The sequence below is a fragment of the Octodon degus genome, unplaced genomic scaffold, assembly GCF_000260255.1.
Source record: "Octodon degus isolate 3935 unplaced genomic scaffold, OctDeg1.0 scaffold00211, whole genome shotgun sequence".
Taxonomy (NCBI): Eukaryota; Metazoa; Chordata; class Mammalia; order Rodentia; family Octodontidae; genus Octodon; species Octodon degus.
In genome coordinates, this window is record NW_004524787.1 from 238,150 (window position 1) to 262,823 (window position 24,674).

General features: G+C 41.1%; 1 pseudogene; it reads right to left on the minus strand.

Annotated features, from left to right (window-relative positions):
• Positions 1-21,849: 21,849 nt before the first annotated feature.
• LOC101563615 overlaps positions 21,850-24,674 on the minus strand; it is an 84,234-nt pseudogene continuing 81,409 nt past the window's right edge.

Sequence of the window (24,674 nt, forward strand, 5' to 3'; positions counted from 1 at the left end):
CATCATTTTCCCCCCAAGTACATAAAGTTGCATCACTCCCCAGGTATGTGTTGTCAAGTTGTATATCCTTCATGGGAACATGAATTTATGTTGAATGGATTAATACAGTTTTTTTTATTTTGCACATAAAGTTTTCCATTAAGAAGAACAACTCTTGTCTCCCAGAGAAAATTCCTCCCATCAAATTGAAAATGCTTTCCTGACACCTTGCTTCTTCAAGACCAACTTCTAGTGCTCAAGTTGTTCTAGGATGGAGTTTGTGGTGAGAACTTTACTAAACCTAGATGGCCCATGCGCTGGTAAGGATTAAGCCACAAGCTCCAAACAGCCAAAGATGGAGGACACAGTCAGCCAAATGGCAGTTTTTCCCTAATGTTCCCCTGGGGGCAAGTTAGGAGTCAAACAGTGACTTCAGGAGCGCCCTGGACCTCCCAAGGTCTCCAGACAGCACTGCTTCTACCTCATGAAATCTGGCCTGAGGCCTTCAGGTTCGGGACTCATCTGCCATTCAAAAAGTGAATTCCTGGCCAAGGACAAAGTTCGGGATGACCCCTTTGACTCCTCGGGTCCTTGGCCATTCAGCTACTCAATCCTTCAGTTGCTTGACCATTCAGGTGCTCAGCTTTTTGGGTGTTTGACCCTTCAGTTGCTCTGCCCTTCAGGCTCTTGGGCAGTTTGGCTGTTTGGCTCTTCAGGTGCTCGTCTTTTCCACAGCTCGACCTTTGGGATGCACAGTCCTTGCGCTGCTCGACCGTTCAGATGTTCGGCCCTTTAGATGCTAGGCTCTTTCATTGCTCAGCTCTTCAGATTATTGGCCCTTTCAGCTTCCCCGAGGCCTTCACAGTGGTGCTGAGTTGCTGGGGTTGTATAGGGGCACAGGCTTAGGAGGGCCCAACATACTAAATTGCCTAGTACCTGTCTATACTTTCTCAATTAATGATTCCCTTAGAAACACAAATCGTACGGTGCACAGAATCAATTATACCTGGAGAAGCCAGGCTTTATACGGTTGTCTCTCTTTGTGGCCCTTAAAAATTGTATAAGAGAAAGTGTGTTTCTCATGGCGCTCAGCCCATTAGCTCAGTTCTTTAAGGGTCTGCTTAAAGAAAACAGTCACCCTGTGGATTCTGTGGTTTGACCTGAGACACTCACGCCAGACCAGACCTGCCGTGAATGCATTTTGAGGTCACAAAAAATAAAGTTCAAAACCTTTTGCCATGCTTGCATAGAATGAACTGGGAGGTGTTTGACCATACCACCCTGAACGAGCCCAAACTTGTCTGATCTCGGAATCTAAGCAGCCGTCAGGCATTGTTAGTACTTTGTTGGAAGAAGGAACGTGGAGGCCGTTTTTCAGGCATATTTTGGGGAGGAGACATGCATGGCTGTGATCCATGAATTACTGCAATTTTTTCTTGATTTTGAACCGGAAATCCTGTTGGCTGTTGTGATTCACATTTTCATTGACACAATGTAGTAATATTCCTGGACCCAGAAGAGTTTTGTTCAATCAAATAAAGTAAATCAATGCACTTCTAAACAAATGTAGAGATACTTCATACAATGCTGCCCTACAAACTCGGGTCACTAGATCACTGCTGAATTAAGCAGGTACTAGTGCATATTGTATGGGGGTGAAACTTAAAATTTTCAAAAGTTGAATACCAACATGTGAAAAGCTGTATGTGTTGTATTTAATTCATATTTATTGATGATTTGATAATTTATTATCATATTCTGATGTCCATGTGACCTGCGTACACTTCCATTAAGTAGTACTGTTTTCTGTAAATATGCTATAAGTCAGCCCTTATTTGAAAATAAATTAATGAATATTGAATTTCCCTTATACCATGTTCTAGAAACCCTGTATACTATGAGCACATCTCAGTGCACACTCAGCCAATGGCCACATCCATAGGTGTAGATTCTGAAATTCCTCACTTCTGTCCTAAATCAGAGTACAGACGCAGTCATTTTGTTGCTTCCTATCCATAAGAATGAGTACATTTACAACTACCTTCCTCTTCACTGATTCATTTTCCTACCTCCCTTGTACTGCGCATTCATCTGGTGGAAAGATTCACCACCATCTTCTTCCTCGGGTTATTTTCCCTCCACGTGCATAAAGCTGCATCCCATCTCAGGTATGTGAGGTCAAGCTGTATATTCTTCATGCAAACACAAATTCGTGTTTAATTATTTAATATTTTTTTTATTTTGTTCATAATATTTTCCATTAGGAAAAACAACTCTTGTCTCCCAGGGAAAATTCATCCCTTCAAATTGAAAATGCTTTACTGAAACATTGCTTCTACAAGACCATCTCCTAGCGCTCATGTTTTTCTAGGTCAGATTGCATGGTGAGAACATTCCTAAACCTAGAATGCCCATGCCTCTGGTCTTTTTTAAACCACACCCTCTAAGCAGCAAAGGCTGATGGCCCAGGCATCCAAGGTTCAGCTTTTCCCCAATGGCCCTCTGGGAAGTTTTGATGCAACAGTGACTTCAGGACAGCCCTGGCCCTCCCAAGGTCTCCAGACAACATTACCCCTACCTACTAAAATCTGGCCTGAGGCAGTCAGGTTTGAGTCACATCTGCCAATCTGAAAGCGAATTACTGGCCAAGGACAAAGCCTGGGATGGCCCCATTGGCTCCTCAGATCCTTGGCCCTTTGGCTACTTTAGCCTTCGGTTGCTTGGCCATTCAGTTGCTCACTTTTCGGGTATTTGCCCCTTCTGTTGCTTGGCCCTTCAGGTTCCTGGGTAGTTCCGCTCTTCAGCCCTTCTTCTGCTTGCCCCGTTGGCTGCTAGGCCCTTGGGCTGCTCTGCCCTTCTGCTGCTCGGCCCTTTGACTTCTCCGCTGTGTGGATTCTCTGCCCTTTGGCTCAGCTGAGGCCTTCACAGTGTTGCTGAGATGGTGGGGGATGTATAGGTTTCGGGTTAATAATAGGGTTAGTGTTAGTGTTAGGTTTTGGAATTGGATTAGGATACGTTATGGCTAGTGATAGTGTTTGGGCTCAGATAGATTTAGTGTTATGTTTAGGGTTAAGTTAGTGTTATAATTAGTGTTACGGTTAGAGTTATAATAGTGCTATCATTAGGTTAATGTTAGGATTAGATATTAGGGTTAGGGTTATGTTTACAGTCATGATAGCATTGCAGTTAGGTTTACTATTGGGATTTAGGGTTAGGGTTATTGGGTTAGGGTTAGGGTTACGGTTAAGTTTGGTATTATTTTTGTATACTGTTAGGTTTAGTGTTAGATTTAGCATTATAGTTAGTATAGTGTTAGTGTTAGGGTTAGGTTTACAATAGACTTCTGGTTAGTGATATGATTACATTTAGGATTACGTTTGGTTAGTATGGAGTTAGTGGTAGGGTTAGAGTAAGCATTAGATTTAGGTTTTGAGTTCAGATACACTTAGGGTTAAGTTTAGTGTTATGTTTATTGTTTAGCTTTTAGGTTAGGATTAAGGTCAGTGTAGATTTAGGGTTAGGATATAGTTAAGATTAGGGTTATGATAGTGTTAGTGTTAGGGTTAGGTTTACTTTGAGTGCTAGGTTTAGGACAGATTTAAGGTTAGATTTAGTATTAATGTTAATGTTAGGGTTACATATAAAGTAAGTGTTTTTGTTTTCATTAGTGTTAGGGTTAGGATTAGTGTTAGGGTTATGGTTAGGTTTAGAATATAATTATGGCTAATATTTGTGTTAGGATTAGGATTTAGTTTTAGCTTTAGGGTTAGGGTGATCATAGAGTTAGGGTTATGCTTAGAGTTAGGATTATTCTTTAGCATTAGGATTAGATTTGTTGATAGAGTTAGAATAGATTTAGGGCTAGGGTTTGATTAGTATTAGGATTTAGGGTAATGGTTAGTATCAGTGTTTGTTTTACTTTAAGAATACTGTTATGGTTAGTGGTAGGTTTAGAGCTAGGGCTAGTTTAGGATTAGAGATTGGATGAGGGTTAGAGTTACCATAGAGTTACGGTTAGCTGTACACTTAGTTTTAGGTTTATGGTTAGGTTTAGGATAGAGAAATGGTTAGGGTTAGGGTTAAAGTTAGTGTAAGGGTAGTGGTTAAGACACAGTTAGGGTTAGTGTCAGTGTTAAGGATGTGGTTAAGTATTAAGGTTAGTGTTACTGTTACAAATTGGGTTAGTGTGAGGTTTAAAGTAAACTTAGTGTTAGGGTTTGAACGTGTTTAAAATTCCTTTAATATAGAAATGAATGTGAGAGAAATCATTCTTTTACAGTTCTTTTGAACAATGTGCTGAAATGTGATCAACTTCACCCATGCTTTCTCTTCAGAGATTGAGTGTGTTGCCACTCTTGGCATAGTGGGGCTTTGCAAATGAATTGGGTTACCAGTGTCATGATCTAGCCAGAGTTCTCTGTTTTTCTCTATGTGGGAACAGGCATTGTCATGCCTTGATCCTCAAAGAAGGTATAGCTTAGCTTGCTCTTCTCCATTAAGAACTCAATTTTAGAAACACAAATCATAGAGCCGAAACAATCAGCTATACTAATAAACTTGGGAGATTAAAACGAGTTACCACCTCAGTTTCCATAGAAAAGAAGTTGAAAGAAAACAACTATCTCCAGTTCTTCTACACAGCAAGCTGGAAAGTCACCAATTTCGCAGATGATTTCTCTTAGGAAACTGAATGAGTTGCCACTCTTGGCATAGTAGGGGTTGCTGAACTCCTTCTGTTACCAAAGTTACATTTTAGTCATAGTCCTGTGTTTTGTTGTATGCGGGAACAGGTATTGGAATGAACTGTTTCCCAAAGAAGATGGAACACAGCTGAATTTTCTCCATTAAAAAATCACTCTTCTAAGCACAAATCATGAAGCAGGAACAAACAGGAAATTTGGATGTTTAGAACATGTTACCACCTCTTGTGGGGGGCGATAGAATGCTCCTGTTATATTTTCCCTTATTTGGGCAAGAAGTGCTGCAGCACCAATCCCCGCTTGCCTCGACATCTTCCTGTGGTCCTGGACCTCCACTACCAATCCACAACTAGTCCCAGCCAACTGCTTCCACTATACAGCTATTTAGACCCTGCTCACTTCCTCAATAAACGAGACTTGATCAGAAAGCCTGTCTTGTCTCCATCTCTTGTGTCTCTTTCCCTGTCTTCTTCATCCCCGTTCTTCCTCCAGGTCATTACCTCACATCTTGATTCGTGGGCCGAGTCAAGTGGCTCCCCATGTGGAGGCCTGGCACGGAGGATTTAATGAGGGAGCTGTTCGAGAGCCTGGGTATGAAGCAGATATTGAAAGTAAATTCCTAGGCCAACGCCGCACTAGTGCCTGCCATGCCGCTCAAGCCACGGTGAGTGAATGGCAACCCCCTTCCCCTTTTCTGGCATGGGTCAAGCATTAAGCGAGCATGAGCTCTTTGTAGAAAGCCTCAGCAAGGCACTCAAGACACGAGAGATTAAGGTAAAGGAAAAAGATTTATTACACTATTTTAAGTTTATTCATGAGGTTTGCCTGTGGTTCCCTTTGGAGGGCACGATCAATTCTAAAAGATAAAAACGAGTGGGTGATGCATTATAAGATTATTATAGAGTGTTTGGCCCTGAAAAAAGTCCCAATCACAGCATTTTCATACTGGGGCTTGACTGATGAGATTTTTACGCAGCGACATAGAGACCCTTTGGTCGGAGAAATGATTACCCACGGAGAAGCTATCCTGCATAACTCCAATAGGCCCACTCTGGCCCCTTCCCAGGCTGGTTTAGATGTCTCCTCTCTCCACGGTGAGGAGGCAAATGAAGTGTTAACTAAACCCCAAGATAACGAGCAGCTTCTGCCTTCCCCTAATGAGCAGCTGCCGCCTCCCCCTTCTGAGCTTTTGCCGCCTCCACCTCCTCCGTCCAAGGCTCCTCTCCTAACGCATTATAAATCTTTGTATCCCAACCTTACTACTTTACAAGAGGTCAATTGGGAAGACTTAGCCAAAAACCATTCTGACCCATTGCAACACCAGTTGCTACAAAACCACCTCCTGATAATAATGAACTGTCCAAATTTGCTCCTAAATTTTCCAGTGTGCTTTTGGACCTGGAAAATCAACTGTTTGAGAGGCTTACAATACATTTACAATCCCTGCAGGGTGATCACACACGTGGCACACCTAAGATGGTGCCTGGGTCCAGTGGGCCCTTGCCTAAAATGGCACGTGAACACAGTAGGCCCCCTCCCAAAATGGCGTTTCCGGTTTTGGAAGTGATGAACCCCGGTCAAATAAATTGGAGTATGTTCGCTGTGTGAGGCTCAACCCAAAAAGAGGAATAAAGGGAAAAAAAGATCAAATAAATCTATAGTAATTACTAAAGCCAGTGGGGAGACTGGCTGTAGGCACCTTTGGCACTTACTGGTTGGAAAAGAAAGTAAAAAAAAGAGTATGTTAAGAGGGAAGGAAGAAAGAGTAGTTTAAGAGTAGCAAAATGCCAGAATAAAGGAAGATCCAGATAATTAACAGATGATGGTGACAGAAGACATGGTAGTAGAGAAAGGATGGAAGGAATCTGAAGGAGGGTAGGTCCAGGAAGAGCAGACGTTTATGAAAAAAAGAGGCACAAATCTGATGAAGTGAAACCAACTAGATAGTTGAGAAAAGAATGGCTATAGAGAAGAGGTGGGGAGTAATCTATAGGCCTAGGCAACAAAGAGGAACAGACAGTAAGTAGAAAGATGGTGAGTAGAATGTGACTATGGGATGATGCAGCACGGCAATGGCAGTCACCTACGACAGGGAGGCATGAGGCCCCAGGGGGATAGAGAGCAGAGGAGAAGCAGGGGAGGAGAAAGAAAGGGAGCAACAACAAGGGAGTGGGGAACAGGGCGCAGGTGGCAGCAGAATGCCCAGGCCTGCTTCCAAGGCTGCACAAAGAGGGCGGTACAATTCATTCCCTTACTAATGGAGCTGGGAGTCACAGTGGCCATGGAGATAGGTTCAGTGGGTTTCGGATAGCAGTATATTCTTATACTACATTATCTAACCAGCTGATTGATGATGTTCGAGCATTATCTGGTACTATCCAAGATATCCAAGACCAGATAGATTCGCTAGCAGAAGTGGTCTTGCAAAATAGGAGAGGCTTGGACCTTCTGACAGCAGAGCATGGGGAAATATGTCTTGCTTTACAGGAAAAGTGTTGTTTTTATGTTAATAAATCAGGCATAGTTTGAGACAAAATCCGAGAGCTTCAGGATCAACTACTCAAGCGGAGACAAGAGCTTGCGGAAGAGCCCTTCTCCTCATTGTGGGGAGGAATGTTCCCCTACCTTGTGCCCCTGTTGGAACCCCTCCTTTCACTCCTACTGTTGCTCATGATAGGACCTTGCAATTTTCAGACTTACAGCATTCATCAGCTCACGTTTAGATGCCTTTGCTGCAAAGCCCATTCAAATACATTATCATCAGCTGGAAATGGCAGATCAACAAGAGTATTGTGAGAGGGTTCCCTCAAATGGACCCTATCATAATGTGGCCTAATCTGATGTGGGCCCCCTGGTGAGATGGACAAGTAGTCAATGACTGGCAACTAGGACCCACATGCAGTGCCGCCAACCACCTAAGACAGGAACAGGGCCTACTGCTGCCCTGTAATCCAACGAGGGGTAAAGTCTGGTCTATCTCATGTGAAGGAGTCCTTGACCCAAGCCAGGCATTGTCCCCGCAGGGCACTGTCAATTTCTGCTTGATGTATTTAATAAAAAAAGGAGGATATGTGAGGGGCGATAGAACGCTCCTATTATATTTTCCTTTATTTGGGCAAGAAGTGCTGCAGCACCAATCCCCGCTTGCCTCGACATCTTCCTGTGGACCTCCACTACCAATCCACAACTAGTCCCAGCCAACTGCTTCCACTATACAGCTATTTAGACCCTGCTCACTTCCTCAATAAACGAGACTTGATCAGAAAGCCTGTCTTGTCTCTGTCTCTTGTGTCTCTTTCCCTGTCTTCTTCATCCCCGTTCCTCCTCCAGGTCATTACCCCATGTCTCTACTCACAGGCTGAGTCAACCTCTTTTCCCTTACAATGAAATGGAGAGAAATTGTCCTCAAGTTTCTCTGCACAAGGAGTGGAAAGTCACCAATGTCATAGATCCTTGCTCTTAGGAGACTAAATGAGTTGCCACTCTTTGCAGAGTGGGTCTGTGTGACATTTTAGCCAGAATTCTGTAGCTGGCTATTCTTCTTTATGAACTCTTTCCTAGAAACAAAAAGCATAGAGCAGAAACAAATAGCTCTATCAGAAAAACTGGATGCTTAGAACATGAGACCAGCTCATTTTACAGAGGAAGGAAAGGGGGAGAAAACATGCCTCTCCAGTTTTTCTGCACAACGAGCTAGAAAGTCTCCATCTTCATGGGCGCTTTCTCTTAGGAGACTAAATGAGTTGGAACTCTTGGCATCCTGGGCTTTGTGTATTACTTCTGTCACCAAAGTCATGTTTTAGCGAGAGATCTGTATTTTTTTCTATGGTGAACTGGCATTGAAGTGCCCGCTTCCCAAAGAAGCTGAAGATTAGATGCCTTTTCAAAGATAAAAAATCACTATTAGAAACACAAATCATGCACAAAAACAATCAGAGAAACTGAATGATGAGGACATGTTACTAACTCATTTCCCACAGGAACGAATGGGAGAGAAAACATCCTTCTCAAGTTCCTTTTCACAATGAACTGGAAAGGCATCAACTTCATAAATGCTTCCTCTTATGAGGCTGAATGAGATACCACTCTTTTTCAAATTTTTATTTTATTTTTTATTTTTTCCCATAATTTTATTGATAAAGAGATACCACTCTTGACATAGTCAGGGTTCCAAATTACTTTGGTTACCAAAGTGACATTTTAGCCAGATTTCTGTGTTTTTCTCTATGCAAGAACACACATTGGAGTGCCCTGCTTCCCAGAGAAGCTGCAGCTAAGTTTTCCCTTCTCCGTTAAACACTCACTATTAGAAACACAAATCATAGAGCAGAAAAATCCAGCTATACTAGGAAATCTGGGTGCTTAGAACGTGTTACCAGCTCGGTTCTCATAGGAATGAATGAGAGTGAAAACATCCTTATCCAGTTCCCCTACAAAAAGTATGGAAAGTCACTAACTTCACTGGTGTTTTCCTGTAGGAGATTGAATGAGTTTCCACTCTTTGCATACTGGGGCTTTGTGATGTTTTACCCAGAATTCTGTGTTTCGCTGTATGAGAGAACAGGCTTCGAGCTCCTTGCTTCCCAAAGAAGCTAGAGTTTAGCTGTCTCTTCTCCATTAAGGTCTGTCTCTTAGAAACACAAATCATGGAGCATAAACACTCAGATCTACCAGGATACTTAGATACTTAGAACATGTTACCAGCTCCATACTTTTTTTTAGTATTCTGCTTTTTTTTTGTTTTCTTTTTTGCGGAACCGGGGATTGAACTCAGGCCCTTGCACTTGCCAGGGAAACGCTTATTCCACTGAGCCATCTCCCCGGCCCCAGCTCCATACCTTTAGGAATTAATGGGAGAGAAAAAAATCCTTCACAATGTCCTATGCACAACCACCTGGAAAATCAATAACTTCACACATGGTTTCTCTTAAGAGACTGAAAGAGTTGCCACTCTTGGAATTGAGGCTTTGCAAGTTAATATGCTTCTGAAAGTGAAGTTTTAGCATTAGTTCAGTGTTTCGATGTATGTGGGAAGAGGTTTTGGAGTGCTTTGCTTCCCAAACAAGCTGGATCATAGGTAGCTCTTCTGTGTTAAGAACTCATTCTGAGAAACAGAAATCATGGAGTAGAAACAATCAGCTCTGCTAGGAAAATTGGGTGCTTAGAATGAATGGGAGAAAAAACACCCTTTTCCAGTTCCTTTGCACAATGAGCATGAAATTCACCAACTTCAAGGATATTTTCTCCTAGGAAACAGAATGAGTTGACACTCTTCACATAGCAGTGCTTCAGTTATGAAAGTGATGCTTTAGTGACACTTCAGTTTTTCATTGTATGCAGGCACAGGCGCTGTAGTGCCCTGCTTCACAAAGAAGTGGGAACTTAGCTGGATGTCTTCCATTAAGAACTCATTCTCAAAAACACAAATCATGAAGCATAAATCCTCAGCTATACCAGGATACCGGGATGCTTAGAACGTGTTTCTATCTCAGTTCCCATAGGAATGAATGGGAGAGAAAAATATGCTTCTCCAGTTCCAATGCTCAATGAATTGGAAAATCAACAACTCCAAGGATGGTTTCTCATTAGACAGAACAATTTACCACTTTTGACATAGTGGGGCTTTCTGATTTTCATTTACCAAAGTGGTGCTATAACCAGAGTTTTGTATTTCACTATAGGCTGGAATAGGCATTGAAAAGACCTGCTTCCAAAGATGCTGGAGTTTAGCTGGCTCTTCTCCATTAAGAACTCACTCTTAGAAACACAAGTCATGGAGCAGAAACAATCAGGAAATCTGGATCCTTAGAACATGTTACCAGCTCATTTCCTATAGGAATGAATGGGAGAGAAAACAGGCATCACCAGTTCCTCTTCACAACAAGCCTGAAAGTCATTGTCTTCATGGATGCTTTCTCTTGGGAGACAGAATGAGTTGCTACCCTTGGCACAGTTGGGCTTCCGAATTTCTTTGGTTATGAAAGTGACTCTTTAGACAGATTTCTGTGTTTCACTGCAAGCGGGAACAGGCATTGGAGTGCCCTGCTTCCCAAAGAAGCTGGAGCTTAGGTGGCTTCTCCTTTCAGAACTCACTATTAGAATTGCAAATCATGGATCAAAAACAGACAGCTCTACCAGGAAACCTCCATGCTTAGAACGTGTTACCATCTCGTTTCCCTGAGGAGTGAATGGGAAAGAAAGCATTCTTCTCCAGTTCCTCTGCACAACGAGCTGGAAAATCAACACCTTCCCACATGCTCTCTCTTAGGAGTGAATGAGTTACCACTCTTGGCATAGTGGCTTTTCGAATTAATTTGCTTTCGAACATGAAATTTCAGCCAGATTTCTGTGTTTTGCTGTATGCAGCAACAGGCATTGGAAGGCCCTTCTTCTCAAAGAAACTGGAACTTAGCTGACTCTTCTGCATTATGGACTCACTCTCAGAAACACAAATCATGGGTCAGATGCAATCAATTAAACCAAGAACCCGGGATGCTTACAATGCTCTACCAACTCATTTCCCTTAGGAATGAGTGGGAGAGAAAACATCATTGTCCAGTACCTCTGCACAATGATCAGGGAAATCACCAACTTTATGGATGGTTTCACTTACGATTCTGAATTAGTAGCCACTCTTGGCATTTTCATGGTTCTGTATAATTTCAGTTACCAAGTGAAGCTTCACCTAGCTTTCTGTGTTTCACTGTAAGCTGGAACAGGCACTGGAGAGGCCTGCTTTATAAAGAAGCTGGAATTAAGCTTTAACTTCTCCGTTTAGAACTCACACTTTAAAATAAAAATCATGGAGCAGAAAAAAACACCTGTACTAGGATACATGGGTGCTTAGAATGTGTTACTAGCTCAGTTCCCATAGGAATCCATAAAATTGAAAACAACCTTATTCTGTTCCTCTGGACGATGATCTGGAAAGTCACCAACTTCACAGATGCTTTCCTGTGTTAGACTGGATGAGTTGCCACTCTTGGAATTGTGGGCCTTTGTGAATTTATTGGTTTACCAATGTGACATTTTTGCCAGAGTTCTGTGTTTCACTGTGTGAAGGAATAGGTTATGGAGTGCCCTGCTACCAAACAAGTTGGAGCTTAGCTGAGTCTTCTCCATTAAGAACTTTATCTTAGAAACACAAAGCATGGAGAAGAAATATCAAGCTCTAGCAGGAAACCTGCATGCTCAGATCGTGTTACCAGCTCGTTTCCCACAGTAATGAATGGGAGAGAAAACATCCTTTCCCAATTCTTCTGCACAACGAGCTTGAAATTCATCAACTTCACGGATGCTTTCTCTTAAGAGACTTAATGAGTTGCTACTCTTGGCATTGTGGGGCTTTGTGAAGTTTTACCCAGAATTCTGTGTTTCACTGTATGGGGGATGAGGCTTTGAAGTGTCCTGCTTCCCAAAGAAGCTGCAGCTTAACTGATTGTTGTCCATTAAGAACTCACTCTTAGAAACACAAATCAAGGAGCAAAAAGAATCAGGAAACCTAGATGTTTAGAATGTGTCACCAGCTTGTTTCCTATAGGAATGATTAGGAGAGAAAACGTCCTTCTCCAATTCTTCTGCACAACGAGCAGGAATGTCACCTTCATGGACGCTTTCTCTTAGGAGACTGAATGTGTTGCCATGCTCAGCATAGTGGGTCTTTACAAATTACTTCAGTTATGAAGGTGATGGCTTAGCCGGACTTCTGTGTTTCACTGTATGCAGGAACAGGCATGTAGTACCCTACTTCCCAAAGAAGCTGGAGCTTAGCTGGCTCTTTCCCATTAAGAACTCACTCTTAGAAACAAAATCATGGAGCAGAAACAATCAGCTCTACCATGAAATCTGGATGCTTAGAACGTGTTACCAGATAAGTTCCCATGAGAATGAATGAGATAGAAAACATTCTTCTCCAGTTCCTCTGCACAACCAGCTAGAAAACGACCAACTTCTTGGATGCTTTCACTTGTTGCACTGAATGAGTTGCCTTCTCTTGACCTACTGGAGTTTTGCGAATTACTTCGGTAAACAAAGTGAAGTTTTGGTGGAAGTGTTGTGCTTTGCTCTATGTTTGAGCAGACTATGGTGTTCCCTGCTTCCCGAAGCAGCTGGATCTTAGATGGCTCTTCACCATTAAGTTCTCACTTTGTGAATCCAAACAATCAGGAACAGGGTTAGGATTATGGTTAGGGGTATTGTGTTCATGGATAGGGTTAGGGTAAGAGAGGGTTACTATTATAGTTAGGGTTAGGATCAGGGTACAGGGGTTATTGTTAAGTTTAGGAATAGAAAGTTTTGGGTGAATGTTTATAGTTAGGGTTAGCATAGGGCTAGAATTGAGAAGAGTTAGGGTTCAGGGCTAGAGTTGGTGTTAGGTTTACTGTAAGGATTTACTGTGTGTGTTAGGGTTAATTTTTGTATAGATTTAGTTTTACGTTAGGGTTATGGTTAGAATATAGGCTTAGGAGAGATTTAGGTTAGGGTTAATGTTGGAATTGGTCATTAGGGTTAGATTTAGGGTACGGTTTAGGTTTTGGATAGTGTTAGCTCTAGGGTGAGGATATAGTGTTAGGGTTAGCGTTCAACTTAGGGTTAGTTTAGGGTAGGATTAGGGTTGGTGTTAAGGTGAAGATTCACTTTTAGGGTTATTGTTAGTGTTGGTGTTAACGTTTGGGTTAGATTTATGATGCAGTTAGGGTTAGGGTTAGTGTTAGGATTAGGGTTATTTTTAGGGTTAGGGTTAGTGATAGGATCAGGATAGTGTTATCATTAAGATATGGTTTGTTTTTGGATAGATTTTGGTTAAGAATAGGTTTTGGGTTTGTGTTAGTGTTAGGATTGTGTTTAGGGTTAGGTTTATGATAAGGTTATGATTAGGGTTATGGTTAGGATTAGGGTTTAGGGTTAGGGAAGGTGTAGGGTTATGATAGGATTAGGATTAGGGCTGCAATAAGGATTTAGGCTTTGTGTTGGTGTTAGTGTTAGGTTTAGGATAGAGTTAGGGATAGGGTTGGGGTTAAGATAAGAGTTAGGTTTAGGTTTTGTTAGGGTTAGGGTTAGGGTTTTGATTCGTCTGGATTTAAGGTTAAGGTTAGAATTAGTGTTAGGGGTATGGTTACCTTTATGGGTAGGGTTAGGATGGAAATAGGGTTAGGTTTTGGTTTGGTTAGGATAGAGTCAGCTTTATGCTTTTGATTAAGGTTAGTCTTAGTGTTAGCTTTAAGATAGAGTTAGAGTTTGCTTTAGGGTTAGGGTTAGGATAAAGTTAGGTTTAGGATTAGGGTTAGTCTTAGTGCTAGGCTTGGGATTAATGTTTAGGTTTATGATTAAGATTGGGGTCATGGTTAAGCCATAATAATGGTTAGGTTTAGAATCAGGGTTAGGAATGGGTTATGGTTAGGGTTGTTGTTAGGATTTAGGGTTAGTGTTAGGTTTAGCGTTAAGGTTACGGATAGTTTTAGGATAGACTTAGAATTATGGTTAGTGTTAGAAGTTAATGTTAGCTTTAGTGTGAGGTTTAGGGTTAGGTTAGCTTTAGGGTTAGGGTTAGCATTAAGGTTAGGATTTAATTTTAGTTTTAGGGTTAGGGTGAGGGTTAATTTTAGTGTTAGAGATAGAGTTTGGCTTTAAGTAGGGTTAGAGTTCAGTATATGGTTAGTGTCAGTGTTAGAATTACAGATATGGTTAATGTTTAGGTTTATGGTAAGTGTAACCTTCAGGATAGAATTATGGTTAGAGTTAGGGTTAGGATAGAGTTAGTGACAGGTTTTGGGTTAGGGTTAAGATTTAGGGTTAGGGTGAATTTAGGGTTGGGATTATTTCCAGTATAGTGTTAGGTTTAGTGTTACCTTCAGGTTTAGAAATAGGATAGGGTTAATGTTAGGTTTAGGGTTTGGAAAGTGTTATGGTTAGGGTTACAGTTAGGTTTGTGTTTAGTGTTAGGTTTAGGATAGGGTTAGTGTTAGGATAAGTTGTAGAGTTAGGTTTTGAGTTCAGATACAGTTAGGGTTACAGTTAGTTTTGAGCGTTAGTGTTATTATTAGGGTTAGGATAGTGCTAGGATTAGGTTATGATAGGGTTAGAGTTAGGGTTAGGATTGTGTTAGGTTTAGTGTTAGTACTAATATTGCGAGGGTTATTGGTAGGGTTAGGGCTAAGGTTTGGTTTAGGGTTAGAGTTAGGAATAGAGCTAGGGTTAGGTTATGGAGTTAGGATATAGTGAGGGCTAGGGTTTGGATTAGGGTTGAGAATTTTTTTAATTTAGTATTAGTGTCATGATAGGCTTACGATTATGCTTAGCATTAGGATTACGATTTATCATTAGTTTTAGGGTAAAGGTTAATATTAGGATATTGATAGGGCTAGAGTTTCATTTAGGGTAAGGACTAGGGTTAGGGTTATGGTTAATTTTAGGTTTATCTTTAGAATAATGTTAAGGATAGTGGTAAATTTAGGGCTAGAGTTAGTTTAGGGTTAAGTTTAGGATTAGGGTTAGAGTTAGTGAAGAGTTACAATTAGGGTTATTATTAGGATTCGGGATAGTGTCAGGATAGACTTAGGGTTAAGGTTAGAGTTATGATAAGGTTAGTGTTAGAATTAGGGTTAGTGAATTGAATTGAGGGTTAGGGTTAGTGTAACACAGGGATATGGTTAGACTTAGGGTTAGGATTTGGGTATAAGTGTTATCATTAGAGTTAGCCTTAATGTTAGGAATAGAAAGTTTTAGGGTGCTTGTTTAGATTTAATGTCAGCAGAGAAGTAGATATGAGAAAGATTAAAGTTTGGGTCTAGAGATGGTGCTTGGTTTACTGTAAGGATTTAGTGTGAGGGCTAGGGTTAAGGTTACACAGGGTTAGGGTTATGATTATGGTTAGTGTTAGGATATAGGTTTGGGATAGAGTTAGGTTAAACTTGGGCTAAGGGTTCGTCTTTAGGTTTACAGTTAGGGTTAGGGTTTTGATAGTGTTAGTGTTAGATTTAGGGTTAGTGGGGCTTGCGAATTACTTTGCTCACCAAAGTGATGCTTTAGCCACAGATCTATGTTTCACTGTATGTGAAAACAGGCATTGGGGTGTCTTGCTTCCCAAATAATGTGGAGCTTAGCTAGCTCTTCTCAGTTAAGAACTCACTCTTCGAAACACAAATCACGGAGCAGAAACAATCAGGAAACCTTTATGCTTAGAACGCGTTATCAGCTTGTTTCGCTTACTAATGAATGGGAGAGAAAACATCCATTTCCATTTCCTCTGCACAAGCTGGAAAGTCAACATCTTCTTGGATGCTTTCTTTTAGGAGACTTAGTGATGTGCCACTCTTGGCCAAGTTTGGCTATGCGAATTACATAGCTTACAAAGGTGATGTTATAGCCCACTTCTGTGTGTTGCTGTATGTGGGAACAGGCATTGCAGAGTCCTGCTTCCCAAAGAAGCTGGACTTTAGCTAGCTCTTTTCCGTTAAGTACTCACTCCTAGAAAGACAAATCATGGAGCAGAAATAATCTGCTCTACCAGGAAATCTGGATGTTTAGACGTGTTACCAGCTCAGTTTCCTTAGGAATGATTGGACAGAAAACATCCTTCTCCAGTTCCATTGCACATGAGCCTGAAAGTCACTAACTTCAGGAATCCCCTTTCTTAGGAGTCTGAATGAGTTACTACTGTTGGCATACTGAGGCTTTGTGACATTTTTACCAGAATTTGGTGTTTCGCTGTTTGCGGGAACATGCATTGGAGTGCCTTGCTTCCCAAAGAAGCTGGAACTTAGCTGGCTCTTCTCCATTAAGAACTCACTTTCAGAAACACAAAGCGTGCAGCAGAAACATTCAGCTCTACCAGGAAATCTGGATGCTTATAATGTGTTATCTCGTTTCCCTTAGGAATGAATGGGAGAGAAAAATACCTTCTCAACTTCCATTGTACAATGAGCTGGAAAGTTATTAACTTCACAGAAGCTTTCTCTTAGGAGACTGAATGAGTTGTCACTCTTGGCATAGTGGATCGTACAAACTACTTCGGTTACAAAAGTGACGTGTTAACCAGAGTTCTGTGTTTCATTGTATGCGGGAACAGGCATTGGAGTGCCCTGCTTCCCAAAGAAGCAGGAGCTTAGCTGACTCTTCTCCGTTAAAAACTTAGTATTAGAAAGAAATGCACTGAGCGGAAGCAATCAGCTCCACTAGGAAACCTGGATCCTTACAATGGGTTACTATCTCCATTACCATAGTAATGAATGAGAGAAAAATCGTCCTTCTCCAGTTCCTTTGCACTAGCTGGAAAGTCACCATCTTCACAGATGCTTTTTCTTGGGAGACTGAATGAGTTGTAACTCTTGGCATAGTGGGGCTTTGTGATGTTTTAAGCATAATTCTGTTTTTCACTGTATGTGGGGAACAGGCAGTTGAGTTCCCTGCTTGCCAAAGATGCTGGAGCTTAGCTGGCTCGTATCAGTTAAAAACTCACTCTTAGAAACACAAATCATGGAGCAGATACTATCAGCTCTACCAGGAAACCGGGATGCTTGGATTGTGTTAACATCTTGGTTCCCAGATTAATGAATGGGAGAGAAAATATCCTTCATCAGTTCATCTGCACATTGAAGTAAAAAGTCATTAACGTCATGGATGCTTTCTCTTATGAGACTGAATGAGATGCAAGTCTTGGAATAGTGGGACAGGCAAAATACTTCAGTTGACAATGTGCCATTTTAGCCAGAATTCTATGTTTCACTGTATGTGGGAACAGGCACTGGAGTTTCCTGCTTCACAAAGAAGCTGGAGATTAGATGGCTCTTCTTCATTAAGAACTCCGTCTTAGGGGAAAGAAAGCATAGAGAAGATACCATCAGCTCTACCAGGAAACCTGGATGTTTAGAACATGTTACCAGCTCAGTTCTCAACTTAATGAATGGGCTAGAAAATTACCTTCCCAATTACAATTGCTCAACAACCATGGAAAGTCACCAACTTCATGATAGCTTTTGCTTAGTAGACTGAATGATTTGCCACTCTTGGAAAAGTGGTGCTCTATGATGTACTTTGGTTATGCAAGTGACTCGTTAACCAGAATTTTGTGTTTCACTGTGTGCAGGAACAGGAATTGGAGTGCCTTGCTTCCCAAAGCAGCTGGAGCTTAGCTGGTTCTTCTCCGTTAAGTACTCATTTAAAGAAACACAAACCGTGGACCATAAATAATCAGCTGTACCAGGAATCCTGGATGCTAAAATGTGTTACCAGCTCTGTTCCCTTAAGAATGAATTGGAGAAAAAGCACCTTTAAACAGTTCCTCTGCAGAAAGAGCTGGAATTTCACGAATTACACAGATCCTTTCATTTAGGAGACTGAATGAATTACTACTCTTAACATAGTAGGGCTTTCTGACGTTTTAGCCAGAATTCAGTGTTTCCCTGTAAGTGTGAACAGGCATTGGAGTGCCCTGCTTGCTAAAGAAACTGGAGCTTACCTTCCTCTTATAGGCTAAGAACTCACTCTTAGAAACACATATCATGGAGCAGAAACAATCAGCTCTTCTAAGAAAACTGGACACTTACAACGTATTACCAGCTTGGTTCCTATAGGAAAGAGTTGGAGAGAAACATCCATCTCCAGTTCATGTGCACAACGAAATGGAAATTCACCTACTTCATGGATGTTTTTTCTTAGGACATTGAATGAGGTGCCAAACTTGCCACACTGGGGCTTTGTGATATTTTAGCCAGAATTCAGTGTTTCCCTTTATTTGGGAACAGTCAATGGGGTGCCCTGCTTCCTAAAGAAGCTGGAGCTTACCTGGATGTTCTAGGCTAAGAACTCACTCTTAGAAGCACAAATCATAGAGAAGAAACAATCAGCTATACTAGGAAACCTGGATCCTTATAACGTGTTACCAGCTCTAGTCCTATAGGAATGAGTTGGAGAGAAACATTCTTCTCCAGTTCCTCTGCACAACGATCTGGAAAGCCACCAACTTCATGGATGCTTTCTCTTAGGAGAGTGAATAAACTTCTACACTTGGCATAGTGGGGCTTTCTGAATTACTTTGTGAATTACTTCATTTATGAAAGTGAAGTTTTGGCAGGATTTCTGTGCTTTGCTGTATATGTGTACAGACTTTGGTGTTCCCTACTTACCAAAGCAGCTGGACCTCAAATGGCTCTTCTCCATTGAGATTTCACACTTACAATCCAAATAATCATGGATAGGGCTAGGATTATGTTTAGGGGTATTGTGTTCAGGGTTATGGTTAGTGTAAGACAGGGTTATGGTTAGAGTGAGGGTGAGGGTCATGCTATAGGGGTTATTGTTAGGGTTGGTGTGAAAGTTAGGGATAGAAAGTGTTAGGGTTAATGTTTAGATTTGGGTTAGTGTAAGGGTAGGTATGAGAATGCATAGGGTTTGGGGCTAGAGTTAGTGGTAAGTCTACTGGAATGATATAGGTTGAAGATTAGGCTTAGGGTTAGATTATTGTTATGGTTAGGGTTAGGATATAGAGTTAAGAGTGATTAAGGTTAGGGTTAGATTTAGTCTTTAGGGTTAGTGTTAGGGTTATGGTTTGGGTTAGTGTGAGGGTTAAAATAGACTTAGGGTTAGAGTTTGAACTTGTTCCCACCTTGGTTGTCATAGAAATGAATTGAGGAGAAAACATCCTTCTCCAGTTCTTCTGCAGAATGAAATAAAAAATCAGCAACTTCAACTATGCTTTCTCTGAGGAGATTGAAAGAGTTGCCACTTGTGGCATAGTAGGGCTTTGTGAATTACTTCAGTTACCCAAGTGACATTTTAGCCAGAGTTCTGTGTTCTGTTGTATTTGGAACCAGGCATTGGTGTGCCCTGCTTCCCAAAGAAGCTGGAGCTTTTCTGGATATTCTCCCTTAAGAACTGAGTCTTAGATGGGGCTGGTGAGATGGCGCAGTGGTCTATAGCACCTACTTGGAACAAGCTTGGAACCGCGGTTCGGTTCTCCAGCACCACATGCCAGCCAGCACCGTCCCCTGGTGGGCTGAGCTGGCCACACACACACACACACACACACACACACACATAAATAAATAGATAAAATAAAATAAAAAAAGAACTCACTCTTAGAAACAGAAATCATGGAACAGAAACAATCAGATCTACCAGGATACCTTGTTGCTTAGAACATGCTCTGAGTTTGGTACCCATAGGAATGAATGGGAGAGAAAACATCCTTCTGGTGGTCCTCTGCACAATGAGCTGGAAAGTTACCATCTTCATGGATGATTTCTCTTAGGAGACTCAGTTGCCGCTCTTGGCATAGTGAGTCTTTGCGAATTATTTCGGTTACCAAAATGAAGTTTTGGCGGGAGTTCTGTGCTTTGCTGTACATATGAACATGGTTTGGTGTTCCCTGCTTCCCAAAGCAGCTGGACCTTAGGTGGCTCTTCTCCATTAAGATCTCACTGTTAGAATCCAAATAATCAGGGATAGTGTTACGAATAGCATTAGGAGTATTGTGTCCAGGGTTATAGTTAGGGTTAGCGTTAGAATACGATTAGAGTTAGGGTTATGCCTAAGGTTAAGATAGAGTTTGTGTTAGAGTTAAGGTAATGATTTAGTGTTAAGTTTAGGGTTCAGTTTAGAGTTTGTTTAGAGTTACTTTTAGCGTTGGTGGTAAGGTTAAGATGTTAAGATTAGTGGTATTTTTAGCGCTAGTGTTAGGGTTTGGTTTAGGATACAGTTATGTTTAGGGTTATTATTAAGGGTAGAGTTAGTGCTGGTGATAGGTTTAGTGATATGTTTAGGATAGGGTTGGGTTTGGTGATAAGCATTTGCTTCCTAGATTTAGGGTTATGTTTCTAGTTCGGGTTAGTGTTAGTGTTATGATTAGGGTTAGGTTTAGGGTTATGATAGTGTTATGCTTAGGGTTAGGATTAGGATTTAGGGTTAGGGTTAGGGTTAGTGTTATGGTAGGATTAGGGTTAGAGTTTCGATTCTGATTTAGGGTTTGCATTAGTTTTAGGATCAGTGTTAGGATAGAGTTAGGGATAGGGTTTGGATTTTGGTTAGGGTAAAGGTTACATTTTGGATTAGGGTTAGGTTTTAAATTTAGGTTTCTGTATGGCTAGATTTAGTCTTAAGTTTGGAGTTAGCGTTAGGGGTATGGTTAAGTTTAAGTGTGGGGTAGCATAGAATTATGTTTAGGGTTTTGTTTGGTTATGGTTTGGGTTAGGATAGAGTTTTTGTTAGCGTTAGGGTTAGGATTTAGTTTTAGTAATATGTTTAGAGTTTGGTTTTCACTAGATTTAGCGTTAAAGTTAGAATTAGGGTTATAGTTATGGTTACGTTTAGAGGTAGGTTTATGATAGAATTATGGTTAGGGTTTGGTATTGTTAGGATAGTGTTAGCTTTTTGGTTATGCTTACTGTTAGTGTTAGCGTTAGTTTCAAGGCAGAGTTAGTGTTAGGTTTAGATTTAGGGTTAGTACATAGTTAGGGTGAGGATTACGGTTAGGGTTAGGGTTAGGTTTAGGATAAGGTTAGGAATAGAGTTTGGGTTAGGTTTAGTATTTAAGGTTAGGATTATGATTGTGTTAGGGTTATGGTTAGGGTTAGGACTAGGATTTAGCGTTAGGGTAAGAGTTAGGTTTAGTGGTAGGATAGAGTTAGTGCTATGGTTTGGGTTAGGGTTAGAGTTAGGTTTATTTTTCAAATAAAAAAACTACTTTTGGTTAGGGTTAGAGATAGCATAGAGTTAATTTTAGAGGTATGGTTAGGGTTAGGTTTTGGGTTAGCGTTAGTGTAATGGTTAGTGTTAGGATTCATGTTAAGGTCAGCATAGATTTATGGTTAACATTACGGCTATATCGGTATGGTTAGGTTTAGTTTTAGGGTTAGGGCAGTGGTTAGGATAGTGTTAGGGTTAGAGTTAATGATAAGGTTAGGATTTATGGTTAGGGTTAGGGTTAGAGTTAGGGTTAGGGTCAGTGTTTGTGTTAAAATGAGGGTTAAAATAGACTTTGGGAATGGGTTTGAATGTGTTACGACCTCGGTTACTATAGAAATGAATGAGAGAGAAAAACACCTTCCCCAGTTCCTGTGCACAAGGAGATAGAAAGTCACTAATTTCACGCATACTTTCTCTTAGGAGACTGAATGAGTTGACACTGTTGGCATAGTGGGGCTGTGCGAATTACTTCAGATACCCAATTGCAGATTTAACCAGTGTTCTGTGTATCGCTGTATGTGTGAACTGGCATTGGTGTGCACTGCTTCCCAAAGAAGGTGGAGATTTCTGGTTCTTCTCCAATAAGAACTGGCTCTTTGAAACACAAATCACCTGCAGAAATAATCAGGAAACCGGGAGGTTTAGAAAGTGTTACTAGCTTGTTTACCAGAGGAATGAAGGTGAGAGAAACATCCTTCCCCAGTTCCTGTGCACAACAAGCTAAAAAGTGATCTACTTCATGGAAGCTTTCAGCTCAGAGACTGAAGGAGTACCCACTCTTGTCATAGTAAGTTTCTGGGAATTACTTTGGTTACAAAAGTGAAGTTTTAGCCAGGCTTCGATGTTTCGCTGATTGCATTAATAAGCATTGGAATGCCTTGCTTCCCAAAGAAGGTTGAGCTTAGCTGGCGCTTCTCCATTAAGAGCTCACTCTTAGAAACACAAATAATGGAGTAGAAACAATCAGGAATCCTGGATGCTTAGAAGGTGTTACCAGCTCTTTTCTCATAGGAATGATTGGGAGAGAAAACATGCTTCTCCAGTTCCTCTACACAATGAACTGGAAAATCACCAATAAAACACATACTTTCTTATAGGAGACTGAACCACATGAAACCCTTGGCATACTGGGGCTTTGTGACCTTTTAGCCAGAATTCTTTTTCACTCTATGTAGGAACAAGCATTAGAGCTCCCTGCTTCAAAAAGAGCTGGAGCTTAGATGACTCTTCTCCGTAAAGGTCTCACTCTTAGAAACAGAAACAATATAGCAGAAACAATCAGTGATACGAGGAAACCTGGGTGATTATAACGTGTTACCACCTCATTTCCTAGAGAAATGAATGGGAGAGAAAACCTCCTTTTCCAGTTACTCTGCACCATGAGGTGGAAAGTCATCAATACCATGGATGTTTTCTCTTAGAGATTGAATGAGTTGTCACTCTTGGCATAGTGAGTCTTGGAGAATTACTTTGTTCATGAAAGTGACATTTTAGCCAGATTTCTGTGTTTTACTGTATGCGGGAACAGGCATATGAGTGCCCTGCTTCCCAAAGAAACTAGAGCTTAGCTGGCTCTTCTCCATTACGAACTCACTCTTAGAAACAAAAATCATGGATAAGAAACAACCAATTCTACCAGCATGCCCGGATCTTTTCAGCGTGTTACCAATTCAGTTCTCTTAGGAATGAATGGGACAGAAAATATCCTTGTCCAGTTCATCTACACAATGAGCCAGAAAGTTACAAACTTCATATATCCTTTGTATTAGGAGTCTGAATGAGTTGCACTCTTGGCATATTGGGAGTTTGTGAATTTCTTTTGTTAGGAAAGTGACCTTTTAGTCACTCCTCTGTGTTTTGTTGTATGCAGGAAAGGGCATAGAAGTGCCCTGCTTCCCAAATAATGTGGAGCTGAGCTGGTTCTTCTCTGTTAAAAAGTCTTTCTTAGAAACACAAATCATGGAGCAGAAACAATCAGGAAACTGGATGCTTAAAATGTGTTACCATCTTGATTTGCATAGGAATGATTGGGAGAGAAAACATCCTTCTCCACTTCCTCTGCGCAACAAGCTGGAAACTCAAAAGCTTCAAGGATGCTTTCTCAAAGGAGACTGATGTACTTAACACTCTGAATAGTTTGGCTTTGTAAATTACTTCGGGTAAAAAGTGACGTTTTAACTAGAGTTCTGTATTTCACTACATAGGGGAATACTTATTCAAGTTCATTGCTTCCCAAAGAAGCTGGAATTTATCTGGGTTTTCACTGTTAAGAATTCACATTTCGAAATATAAATCATGGAGCAAAAAAAGAAATAGCTCTACCAGGAAAAGTGGATTCTTCAAACGTGTTACCAGCTCAGTTCCCTTAGGAATGAATGGAACAGAAAACATCCTTCTCCTGTTCCTTTACACATAAGCGGGATAGTCACCAACTTCCGGGATCCTTTCTCTTAGGAGTTTGAATGAGTTACTACTCTTGGCATTCTGAGGCTTTGTGACATTTTCTGCGGAATTCGTTGTTTTGCTGTACGGGGGACCAGGCCTTGGAGTGTCCTGCTTCCTGAAGAAGTTGGAGCTTAGCTGGCACTTTTCCATTATGAACTCGCTCTTAGAAACAGAAATCGAGGAGCAGAAATAATCAGGATGCCTGGATGTTTAGAACGTGTTACCATCTCATTCCCCTTAGGAATGAATGTGGGAGAAAACATCCTTCTCCAGTTCCTCTGCACAACTAGCTGGAAAGTCACCAACTTCACAGATGCTTTCCCTGAGAAGGTTGAATTAGTTGTCATGCTTGGCAGAGTGGGACTTTGTGAATGACTTTGGTTATCAAGGTGACATTTTAGCCACACTTCTATATTTTGCTGTATGTGGGAGCTGGCGTTGGTGTGCCTTGCTTCCCAAAGAAGCTGGAGATTAGCTGCCTCTTCTACATTAAGAACTCACTGTTAGAATTACAAATGGTAGAGCAGAAACTATTAGCTCCATTACAAAACCTGGATGCTTAGAACATGTTACCAATTCAGTTCCCTTAGTAATGAAATGGACAGAAAACATTCTTCTCCATTTCTGCTGCACATGAGCTGGAAAATCACCAACTTCAGGGATCCTCTCTCTTAGGAGACTGAGTGAGTTACCACTATTGGTATGCTGGGGTTTTGAGATGTTTTAGCCAGAATTTAGTGTTTCGTTGTATGTGGGAAAAGGCATTGGAGTGCCCTGCTTCCCAACGAAGCTGGAGCTTAGCTGGCTCAACTGCTTTAAGAACTTATTCTTAGAAACACAAATCAAGGAGCAGAAAGAATCAGGAAACCT